A 12732-nucleotide genomic window follows, 5' to 3' on the forward strand; every position below is an offset into this window, starting at 1 on the left:
TGGTTGCCATGGTTACTTAGCAATAGTACAATAGTAGAAGATTCATACTTACCTGCTTGCTGCTGCGATGTCTGTGACCGGCCGGGAGCTCCACCTACTGGTAAGTGACAGGTCTGTGCGGCGCATTGCTAAAGAACTGTCACTTACCAGTAGGAGGAGCTCCCGGCCGGTCACAGACATCGCAGCAGCAAGCAGGTAACTATGAATCTTGTACTATTGCTAAGTAACCATGGCAACCAGGGCTGCAGTAGCTTCCTGGTTGCCATGGTTACCGATCGGAGCCCCAGCGATTAAACTGGGACTCCGATCGGAACTACGCTGCCACCAATGATCGGGGGGGGGGGGGGGGAGATGGGAGGCCGCACACTGCCACCAATGTTACTGCTATAGAGGGAGGGGGGGGGCGATGGTGGTTGGCACACTGTGCCACCAACGATTTATTACAATAGAGGGAGGGAGGGGGGGGCCGATGGGGGGCGCACACTGTGCCACCAACGATTTATTACAATAGAGGGAGGGAGGGGGGGCCGATGGGGGGGCGCACACTGTGCCACCAACGATTTATTACAATAGAGGGAGGGAGGGGGGGCCGATGGGGGGCGCACACTGTGCCACCAACGATTTATTACAATAGAGGGAGGGAGGGGGGGCGATGGGGGGTGCACACTGTGCCACCAACGATTTATTACAATAGAGGGAGGGAGGGGGGGGCCGCACTGGCCACCAATGATATTCAAACTGGGGGGGGGGGTCTGCCCCCTGCTGCCTGGCAGCCCTGATCTCTTACAGGGGGATATGATAGTACAATTAACCCCTTCAGGTGCGGCACCTGAGGAGTTAATTGTGCTGATCACGGCCCCCTGTAAGAGATCGGGTGCTGCCAGGCAGCAGGGGGCAGTCATGTACACAGTTTTTCAGTATATTCTAACCTGAAGCGTCCCCATCACCATGGGAACGCCTCTGTGTTAGAATATACTGTCGAATCTGAGTTTCACGATGTAGCTCATATCCGACAGTATATTCTAACATAGAGGCGTTCCCATGGTGATGGGGACGCTTCAAGTTATGTTCGGGTGTCCGCCTGGCCGTGCGGAGGCAAGCGGATCCGTCCAGACTTACAATGTAAGTCAATGGGGACGGATCCGTTTGAAGATGACACACTATGGCTCAATTTTCAAACGGATCCGTCCCCCATTGACTTTCAATGTAAAGTCTGGACGGATCCGTCTGAGGTCACTTTCACAGTTAGAAATGTTTTAACAATATAATGCAGACGGATCCGCTCTGAACGGAGCCACCGTCTGCATTATATGAACGCAAGTGTGAAAGTAAAGGGACTCCTGACTTTACATTGAAAGTCAATGGGGACGGATCCGTTTGCAATTGCACCATATTGTGTCAACGTCAAACGGATCCGTCCCTATTGACTTGCATTGTAATTCAGGACGGATCCGTTTGGCTCCGCACGGCCAGGCGGACACCAAAACGACTTTTCTTTCATGTCTGTGGATCCTCCAAAAATCAAGGAAGACCCACGGACGAAAAAACGGTCACGGATCACGGACCCACGGACCCCGTTTTTGCGGACCGTGAAAAAAAACTGTCGTGTGCATGAGGCCTAACTTTGTTTCCATTTTCTCTCTTTATTTTCTATTACTTTGTAGATTTTGCTGCATCACCTGATACATTTCTCTATCACCAATGGGACAGTATCTGTTCAGGTAAAAAACTGGTGGTTGCGTGTCGTATGTGCGTTTCTTCCGTATGGATCGCTTTCGGATTGCGTGCATTTTTCACACCTGAGAAGAAAAACTGAAGAATAATATTCGGCATATAGCAACCATCAGTGAAAAATGCATTGCTTTAGGATGCCTTCCATTTTTCATGCAGCCTCTTAATTACTATGGGGCCAGAGCTGTGTGAAAAACGCACAATATAGAACATGCTGCGGTTTTCCCTGAAAGCAAAGATGATCCGTGAAAAACGTCGTCCATGTGCGCAGACCCATTGAAATGAATGGCTCAGGATTCAGCCCAGATGCTGTGCGTTCGCTACACGTTCTGCATTCTGACGGAAAACTTGCTTGTGTGAAATTAGGAGGTCATTAGGGATTTGGGTAGATTAACTCTTTACTGACTTCCCTTCCACCATTGGAAACATTACAGAACATTGTGCAGTTTGTCACCAGGCGGCGGATAGCGTTACATCAGATAGTAATGGGTGCGGCCGGAGCAATGCTGATCCATGGGGTCGACATCTGAACTGAGCTCTGTGGGCTGAGAACACGCCGATGCACACGTAAGTGGTTAGTATGCGGGCTGAGAACACGCCAATACACATGTAGGCAGCCTTTTTGATCCTCTTTGCACTTGCTCACACATTTTATTATTTTAATTACTATTTTTTGGCGTCCTCTAGTCTGACAGCTGGCTCTACAGCAGGATCAACCCAACTGCTGCATCATCCATGACCCTGGCCTGAGCCCAGAACTTCCACATGGAAGACATTTGGGAGGAACGCGCTTCATGTTTATTGCACTTTATACTTATTTACGGTAAATTGACATCAGGCGCTAATATCAGCCCCTCGTATCCCTGGTCTCACAAGCTGAGGTTATATGGAGGGGTGCGCTGCAGTCCTTACACATCTCTATGGGACTGCTAGACATGGCCAAGACCCTTAGTATGGTCGTGGGGGGGGGGGGGGGCTGGGTCCTCTATCCTAGTGATCAGAGGGGGCCCGCTATTTAACCTATTCAGTTTAATGACCCGTATTTCAAGGCTTCAGATTCTGTGACAATTTGGGGAGTTTTGTGGTGTGTTTTGGGGTGATCCTGAGGGAAGTGACTGGTGATCCCTGCGGCAGTATGTTGGCCACTATGCTGTATTATTAGAGCACTATCTGGGCGCTGCATTATTATGTGCACACTGTATGGTAGGGTTATATATGAACATGGTACGGCATACATATATGTGCATTGTATGATTAGTTGAGCACTGTATGGTGTGGCTGTATGGGCACTGTGTAAGTGCAGTTCATGGACACTGCATGGCTATATGTGCACTATATGAAGGCATTATTTCAGCCTTGTATGGCATGGCTATATGTGCACTGTGGATTATCTCTGTATGATACAGCACAAGGGACGTGGCATCAATAGAAGAGACTTTACAAAACACTATCAGTCGTGACATTTTTTGGAGGGGCATTTAGTAAGGCCCCTTGCAGACGAGTGTGTCCGGATTAGGTCCGGATGCGTTGCGTCTGCTATCAGGGAAAATCGTACAAGTAGGTACGCAAGTGCAGTCAGTTTTGACTGTGATTGCGTTCCGATGTTTAGTTTTTTATCGCGCGGGTGCAATGCGTTTTGCACGCGCGTGATAAAAAACTGACTGTGGTACCCAGACCCGAACCCCGGACTTCTTCACTGAAGCTCGGGTTTGGGATCTGTGTTCTGTATATTTTATTATTTTCCCTTATAACATGGTTATAAAGGAAAATAATAGCATTCTTATTACAGAATGCTTACTAAAATGGGGCTTGAGGGGTTAAATTTTTTTAAAAAATGTACTCACCTTATCCTGTTGTTCGCGCAGCCGGCATCGTCTTCCTTTCTTCTTCTTTCAGGACCTGCAAAAGGACCTTTGATGACGTAATCGCACTCACCACGTGGATCCTTCTATCTTCATTCAGCAGGACCTGCGCTGACGTCATCAAAGGTCCTTTTGCAGGTCCTGAAAGAAGAAAGAAAGAAGAAGATTCCTGCTGCGCGAACAACAGGATGAGGTGAGTTAATTATTTTATTTTTTTAACCCCTCAAGCCACATTTTAGTAACCATTCTGTATTCAGAATGCTATTGTTTTCCCTTATAATCATATTATAAGGGAAAATAATAAAATATACAGAACACCGAACCCAAACCCGAGGTTCAGTGAAGAAGTCCAGGTTCGGTCTGGGTACCACAGTCAGTTTTTTATCACTCGTGTGCAAAACACATTGCAGCCGCGCGATAAAAACTGAACATCAGGACGCAATCACCGTCAAAACTGACTGCATATGCACTTGCATGATTTTACCTGATCGCAGACGCATCCGGACCTAATCCGGACACACTAAGGCTGAGTTCACACGGGCGAGATTTCCGCGCGGGTGCAATGCAGTAGGTGAACGCATTGCACCTGCACTGAATCCTGACCCATTCATTTCAATGGGGCTGTGCACATGAGCGTTTTTTTTCTGCAATGCTTTAAAATCGCAGCATGCTCTATATTCTGTGTTTTTCACGCAGCCCTGGCTCCATAGAAGTGAATGGGGCTGCGTTAATAACGCATTGCATCTGCAAGCAAGTGCGGATGCAATGCGTTTTTCACTGATGGTTGCTAGGAGATGTTGTTTGTAAACCTTCAGTTTTTTATCACGCGCGTGAAAAACGCATCAAAACGCATTGCACCCGCGCGGAAAAAACTGAACAACTAAACGCAATTGCAGCCAAAACTGACTGAAATTGCTTGCAAAATGGTGCGAGTTTAACTGAACGCACCCTGAACGCATCCGGACCAAATCTGTGACGCTCGTGTGAACTCAGCCTAAAGGCCCCTTTCACACGAGCGAGTTTTCCACGCGGGTGCAATGCGTGACGTGAACGCATAGCACCTGCACTGAATCCTGACCCATTCATTTCAATGGGTCTGTGTACAGGAGCGTTTTTTTTCACGCATCAGTTCTGCGTTGCGTAAAAAATGCAGCACGTTCTATATTCTGGGTTTTTCACGCAGCCCTGGCCCCATAGAAGTGAATGGGGCTTCAATGAAAAACGCATCGCATCCGCAAGCAAGTGCGGCTGCGATGCGTTTGTCACTGATGGTTGCTAAGAGATGTTGTTTGTAAACCTTCCGTTTTTTATCACGCACGTGAAAAACGCATCAAAACGCATTGCACCCGCGCGGAAAAATCTGAACAACTGAATGCAATCGCAGACAAAACTGACTGAACGTGCTTGCAAAATGGTGCGAGTTTCACTGAACGCATCCTGACCTAATCCGTCACGCTCGTGTGAAAGAGGCCAAAGAGCAGTTATCTTTACAGCACAGGCACCATGATGTACTAACAACTCAAGCAAAAATGATAAGCCGCAGAGTGAATACTGGAAAGCGGAGGGAATCGCGGGGCGCGGGTGACGAGCTGCTGCTCGGACTTAAATTTCAAAAATGAAAGCAAATGTTATATTTGACAGCAGTGATAAAAATATGTAAAAAAATGTTTCCTAAAGGAAATTTGTCTCATTTCAGCAAATGGCACTTGTATTAACTTCCTCTACATGATAAGTGGCATTTGCTGAAATGAGACAAATTCCCTTTAGGACTTTTTTTTACATATTTGTATCACTGCTGTGAGAGCAGCTCGGGGCGTGGGAAGTCGGAAAGTGCAAACTAAATAAATAATGGCAGCAACGTCATAATATTATGGAATATTTGCTGCTTGTGCTGCCACTTGTGTAACTTTTATGAAATATTTATTAGGTGAATTAGATTGGACCTTATGGGGCGCTCAGTCAGATCTCATCACACCTCGGCAGAGCCCTGATTGGTTACTATGTATACAACTAACAATGTAAACAAAACAGATCTTGTCCCCCAGCCCTGAACCCAGACAATCCCTTTAATTTCTGCTCATTCTGAATGCAATGAAAGGGGTTGTCCAGGATTTAAATATTGTCGACCTATCTTTAGGATTGGCGATCAACATGACATTGGTGCAGGTCCGACGCCCAGCGCCTCCTCTGATCTGCTGTTTGAGGGTGCTGCGGCGCTTGGTTGAGTGTTGTGGTCTCCTCCTTGCTCTGTGATGTCACGTCCTCAGTCACATGATCTTTCTGCAGCTCAGTCCTAGTGAAGTGAGCTGCAATACCATGCGCAGCCACTACACAATGGGCGGCGCTGTGCTTGGTATAGTATGACCGCTGCGGCCCCTTCCAACAGCTCATCGCATGGGTGTCTGGAGTTGGGCCCCTACCTATCTGATAATAATGACCTATCCTGAGGATGGTCTCATTGCCATCAGTATTTAATTCCCCGAAAATAAAACCTTGAAACTTCTTTTTGGAAAAGTGAGGCATCTATATGGGATACAAAGAACACCTCCAGAAAGTAGAGGAGCAGAACAGTCAGAGGGTGGTAAAAATGAATGACCTTGTGTGAATATATATATAGAGAGAGAGAGAAGGGGGAGAGGAGAGCGCTGGGCTCGGAGCATCCTGGGAAATCTGGGAAGTAGGGATCATAGATTGGTTTTAAAGGGGAACTCTAAAATATAAAAATCACTTTGTAAGTGAATGGACTGCCCTGCCCCCTCTACAGTTAGTAGGAATTATCCTGTCAGGGGTTGTAGTTACTTTGTTTCCATTTTCTCTTTATTTTCTGTTACTTTGTAGCATTTGTTCCATCCATATCTAGAACTGGAAAGTTTTCCAGATTAAAGCATCTTGTTTTTTTGGGCAGATTTCTTTACCCTTTCCTGGAATATGGCAGCAGCCTCTGCCAGGAAGAGGTCATTAGGGATTTTGGGGAGATTAACTCTTTCATGACTTCCCTTCCACCAATGGAAACATCACAGAAGATGGTGCAGTTTGTCACCAGGCTGCGGATAGCGTTACACAAGGATTTACATGGATAATAACGACATGAAACTAGTGGGAAACATGAGTTCAGGGACACGGGGTCAGTCTGTGATGTCACAGGGTCAGGTAGTAATGGGCCCGGCAGGGGGTAACATGCTGATTGCGGAGCCCTGGGGTCGACGTCTGCTCAGAGCTGTAATCACATGAACTGTGATCCTACCTGGCGCAGCCGTGTGTGTGGGGTATGACCCCGAGCTGCTGTTCCTGAATAACCAGTAATGGGCAGCATGGTGGATTAGTGGTTAGTGGTGGCTCAGTGGTTAGCACTGGTGCCTTGCAGCGCTGGGGTCCTAGGTTCAAATCTGACCAAGGACAACATCTGCATGGAGTTTGTATGTTCTCTCTGGGTTCTCCAGTTTCCTTCCAAAGACAGACTGATAGGGACCTTAGATTGTGAGCCCCATTGGGGACAGCCTGATGCTAATGTCTGTAAAGCGCTGCAGAATATAGTAGCGCTACATAAGTGCATGCAATAATAATAATTCACATAGAAATACAGTCAGGTCCATAAATATTGGGACATCGACACAATCCGAACATTTTTGGCTCTGACCACCACCACAATGGATTTGAAATGAAACAAACAAGTATGAAGGCCGATTTATTGTCCTGTATTTGTGGAAGGGGCGTCAGCTGCGCTTATATACCAGGCAGGCACCTCCCTTGGGGTGACGACGGTGCTGTGTATGCTTGGAGTATCCTGAGCCTGCTGGAGAGGCACGTCAGTTCCCGGTCAGCAGGTTCCGATCCAGCTCGGCGGTTAGGAACTCTAACTGAGGTCGTTCCGGTCCCAGGTGGGTGTTCACTGTACGCTTGCGCAGCACCGTGTAGCTTACAGTCCGGTCGGCGGTGCGTCAGTTTCCTTAAGTGAGGAGGAGCTGGACACCGCACTGGAACGATCTGCCTGGTAGCCCACGTCATGGCTCCTGCGCGGCAGTACGGCTAGGGTGCAGGAGTCAGCGAGACTCCATCTCGGTTTTCATGCAGGTCCTCATTTCACGCACACGTGGGGGGGGGGGGGCAGTGCACGGCCATTACTGTGTTTGTTTAACGTGAACAGGTTCTCAGTCACACAAGGCATGGCCGGGGCACTACACGCGGGGGACACAGGCTGGATACCAGTACATTATAATCTGAGTATAGCTGCTCGCTCTATATCATCTTACAGGGGCATGCAATTCATTTTAGTAGTTACATGTGTAGTCGCGCGGTTGCATGCCCAGGTTGCCAGCGCGGTCCGTAGTCACTAAGCACAGATATACATATGACATTCGTGCTGCGCGGCACGTACCCAGGTTTCGCCCAGGACACGCCGATATGGTCAATGCTGACATTTTCTGGGGGTACATTTTTCACTTGCCGGCCTTTTATACAGCGTACCTTAGTGTAGCAGCTTGGTCTATGTCGTCACTTATACCCAAGGTTAATACGTACGACCTCAGGTCAGTGTCAACGTTCTACCAGAGCCAGGGTCGTCATAGCGCGTCATTTATCCTTTTCAGGTCACGTCACAGCTCTCCGTTCTCAGTTGGTAATGTCATTCCTCAGGTGAAAAAAATAAAGGGGGGGGGGTGTAAACTTTATTAGCATGCAACGAGTCGCCTCACGGACGGTTTTCCCATTAGGTTACAGGCTTCGCAACTTGACGTTTCTTCAAAGGTTGTTATAGGTTCAGAATATTTGGTAAGTCCCATTTTTATCAGTTTGCCGTATCACGACATCAGATCTGACGCGTCACTCAGGCCACGGCGGTTTCAACCATTGTTTTGTTATGTCTTGTCTAGAAGGGGCAGTCACTTGGGTACATAAGTTACGTTTACTACCAGTGGGCAACTTGTCAATTCAACTATGGGGTGTCATAGGTTCGTTTCACATGTCCCCGGTGTAACGGACCGTTTCAGCAGACAAGGGGTTAAAATCCGTTCAGGCAATATGCCCCTTTCTGAGAGACAGGCACAGCTACTGCAAAACACCAAACTCCCGAACTGGATACAAAATAGCACTCCAAACTGGAACCTCGCAAATAGCTGTCAGCAGACGAACAGGAAAAGCGTACAGTCAGCTTACACTCCTGGCAATCAGTCTCCAACAGCATACAGGGAATCCCCCCAATAACGAGACAAGGCTCCGTCTTGAGGGTCAGCAGTGGTCTGACTGTACTTCAAGTACAGCCTCTTTTATTCATAAGAAACATACATAGTACTGCCCACAGGGTTTTGAAATCCAACCAATCAATACCTTACAACACACACAATGCAAGTACAGCAACCAATCGTTCCCGCCCCCTAGAGGACCAGAAGGGAGACTGCGACACAGGACAGATACAACATATCCCCACAATGCATCATGGTTTCCTCCTCTCTGTCCCGGAGACAACCGAGGGCAATCCAATTATCTCTCAGGACAAAGGGAGATCACCAATACACATGTGGAGACAACAGGACAGACATCACCATTTAAACACACAATGTCACACCCCACAGCAAACACAGACATTTAACATATCCCCAGATAGCTCAAGTCTGAGTGCATATCATTAGGTGAATGGCACTCAGAATACACGAATACAATAATATTAGCTATCTGGGTGCCCTCACATAACATACAATTTAACCGAACGCATAATAACATAAAATACAATTCCACAGACAGATTTAAGCTGTGCGGCCGGTCTGTCTTCTCCTTTCAAGTTACTATGGGCCATAATCCTGAGGCAAGAGGCTTTGAAACAGCCCTCTCCAAAACCCAGTGGTGAGGTTGGTTTCGCCACACCTGGGGTTATAGATAATAAAAAAATAAAAAAAACAAGAGGAAAAGGGTAAGTCACGTTTTGTCACAGCATGTCGTCACATTCGTCAGTGTTAATACATGTCTCTCATCAGCCTAGTTTCGCTTTTGAGTCAGTAGGTGACTGTCACGAGTGCCCGCTGTAGTCTGTGCGAGTAATCACGTGGCATCTCCCTCTGCCTTTCTGTCGGTTAGTTGTTCTCTCGGTGGCAGGTTGCACAGGTTTGGTACTAGTTCATCTCCCTTAGGCCTCTTTCACACGAGCGTGTCCGGATGCGTCCCGGTGCATTGTGGCAAACCCGTACAAGTAGGTACCCAATTGTAGTCAGTTTTGACTGCGATTGCGTTCTGTTGTTCAGTTTTTATCGCGTGGGCACAATGTGTTTTGCACGCGCATGATAAAAAACGGAATGTGGTACCCAGACCCGAACTTCTTCACAGAAGTTCAGCTTTGGGATCGGTGTTGTGTAGATTGTATAATTTTCCCTTATAACATGGTTATAAGGGAAAATAATAGCATTCTGAATACAGAATGCATAGTACAATAGCGCTGAAGGGGTTAAAATAATAATAATAATAATTTAACTTACCTCAATCCACTTGATTGCGCAGCCGGCATCTCTTCTGTCTTCTCCTTTGAGGAAAAGGACCTTTGATGACATCACTGCGCTCATCACATGGTCGGTCACATGATCTTTTACCATGGTGATGGATCATGTGACGAACCATGTGATGAGCGCAGTGACGTCATTAAAGGTCCTATTCATCAAAGAATAAGACTGAAGAGATGCCGGGCTGCACGATCAAGTGGATTAAGGTGAGTTAAATTATTATTATTTTAACCCCTTCAGCACTATTGTACTATGCATTCTGTATTCAGAATGCTATTATTTTCCCTTATAACCATGTTATACGGGAAAATAATAATGATCGGGTCTCCATCCCGATCGTCTCCTAGCAACCATGCGTGAAAATCGCACCGCATCCGCACTTGCTTGCGGATACTTGCGATTTTCATGCAGCCCCATTCACTTCTATGGGGCCTGCGTTGCGTGAAAAACGCACAATATAGAGCATTTTCACATAACGCAAAAGGGGTGCGTGAAAATCACCGCTCATGTGCATAGCCCCATAGAAATGAATGGGTCTTGAAAAGGGGCCTTAGTCTTTTCTGATGCTTCCGCTGGCACTGTTTTTTCTGCCATTTTTGGCACCCACTGGTTGGCCTGGACGTGGCCCGGAGAAGTTAGACAGTTCCCGGGTTTTCTACAGACTTCAGCCTTGTTCGAACTTTACCCCATAATGGCTTCTGCACACATGTGGGGTAGTTCATGGGCCAATTCCGCAGTCACGTTCATTTCAGACAATTCAGCAACAGTGGACATCTTAGTGAGAGGTAGATCTCAATCCCCGCACGTTATGTCTTTGGCAAGAAGACTAGTTTGGCTCTCGTTACAATACAACTTTCACTACTGTTGTTCCCATATCCGAGGAACACAGAACGTGGCGGCTGACGCTTTGTCACGGGCTAACTTCTCCCTCTTTTCAGAGGTCATGCCAGAAGCAGACGACACGGGGGCCTCGATTCCTCCTTACTCAGCGTTAATTCTGGATTCACAGCCCGGTAGCCAGGTCACTGTCATCTAACACGACCAGGAGTTACAACACAGCCTGGAACACGTTCATTAGGTTTCAGGCAAAATATCCCCAAGTGGATACTAGTTTCATAGATTACGTGTTGGCCTTCATAGGTTTCTGTCACTCAGATTTGAGGCTTTCTCACAACACCGTTAGATCCTACCTGGCAGGGGTACAACGTTTTTCTGTTCAATCCTGAGCTGAGGTCCCTATTTTCTGCTCATGTTATCAAGGCAGCTTTGAAGGGTAGGTGCAAATGCCGTGCGGAAGACCAGCCACGCAGACAGGCCATCACTGGTGAAATATTCAGGGACTTGATAGTCTAGATGGAGCCCCTTTTGGTGTACTCCCCAGTCTAGTGCTTAAAGCCGCTATCTACTTAGGGTTCTACAGGTTTTTGAGGCCAAGCGAGTTCACGAGCACTTCCGCCAATAGCAGTTTCGTCAGCCTCTCCCAGTTGAGGCCGATTTCCAAGGGTTACACACTGTCCTTATAAGTCAGCAAAACATCTCAAACAGGACCCCCAACACAAATCATTTACTTTCCGACATCACATTCATGGTGCCCGGTCCGTGTCTTTCAGCAGTTACTGGCAGCACTAACAGACCGAGACCCAGAGAGTCCTCTCACCACCTCTCAGTCTGTGTGTCATGTCCGTATACTGGTGTCCAATTTAGGGTTGAACCCGGCAGCTATATCAGGCCATTCCTTCAGGATAGGTGCAGCATCTGCTGCCTCCAGGAACAAAGTTCAGAAAATTAGGTCGATGGCGCTCGTCATGTTTTAGTATGTACATTCCTCAACCTATTCGCAAGATGTTTCTCACATTTGAGAAGTTGGTCATGTAAGTGTTGTTTGCGATTAGTTGTGATGTTTTGCCCTCTTTAGGCATTCCTCCTACACAGCGGTTACGTCACAATTCAAGCCTTTTAGTTTAGTTAGTTAGGCAGGTAGATGGTAGCGTGTCATGTAGCCTTACGCGTCCCAGGTAAGCCGTGACCACAAGATGTGCTTTACCTGCAGACTGTCAGCTTTACCTGCAGACTGTCAGCTTTACCTGCAGACTGTCAGCTTTAATTTGAAGGGATTTACATCCAAATCAGGTGAACGGTGCAGGAATTACAGCAGTTGCATCTGTGCCTCCCACTTGTTAAGGGACCAGAAGTAATGGGACAGAATAATAATCATAAATCAAACTTTCACTTTTTAATACTTGGTTGCAAATCCTTTGCAGTCAGTTACAGCCTGAAGTCTGGAACGCATAGACATCCCCAGACGCTGGTCTCATCCCTGGTGACGCTCGGCCCGGCCTCTACTGCCACTGTCTTCAGCTCCTGCTTGTTCTTGGGGCATTTTCCCTTCAGTTTTGTCTTCAGCAAGTGAAATGCTCAATCGGATTCAGGTCCGGTGATTGACTCGGCCATTGCAGAACATTCCACTTCTTTCCCTTAGAAAACTCTTTGGTTGCTTTTGCAGGATGCTTTGGGTCTATGTCCATCTGCACTGTGAAGCGCCGTCCAATGAGTTCTGAAGCATTTGGCTGAATATGAGCAGATAATATTGCCCGAAACCCTTCAGAATTCATCCTGCTGCTTTTGTCAGCAGTCACATCATCAATAAATACCAGAGA

The 12732-nt window shown here is 47.2% G+C and overlaps 1 protein-coding gene across 1 annotated transcript in view; it reads left to right on the forward strand.

The window, feature by feature from the left end:
- The window catches only part of IL5RA (interleukin 5 receptor subunit alpha), a 74363-nt gene that overhangs the window by 29864 nt on the left and 31767 nt on the right, over window positions 1-12732 (forward strand). The window contains exon 2 of the mRNA XM_044301020.1: window positions 1665-1721. The gene's annotated coding sequence lies outside the window, so the exon portion shown is untranslated. The remainder of the gene's footprint in view (window positions 1-1664; window positions 1722-12732) is intronic.

The sequence above is a fragment of the Bufo gargarizans genome, chromosome 7 (genome assembly GCF_014858855.1).
Source record: "Bufo gargarizans isolate SCDJY-AF-19 chromosome 7, ASM1485885v1, whole genome shotgun sequence".
NCBI classification, from domain to species: domain Eukaryota; kingdom Metazoa; phylum Chordata; class Amphibia; order Anura; family Bufonidae; genus Bufo; species Bufo gargarizans.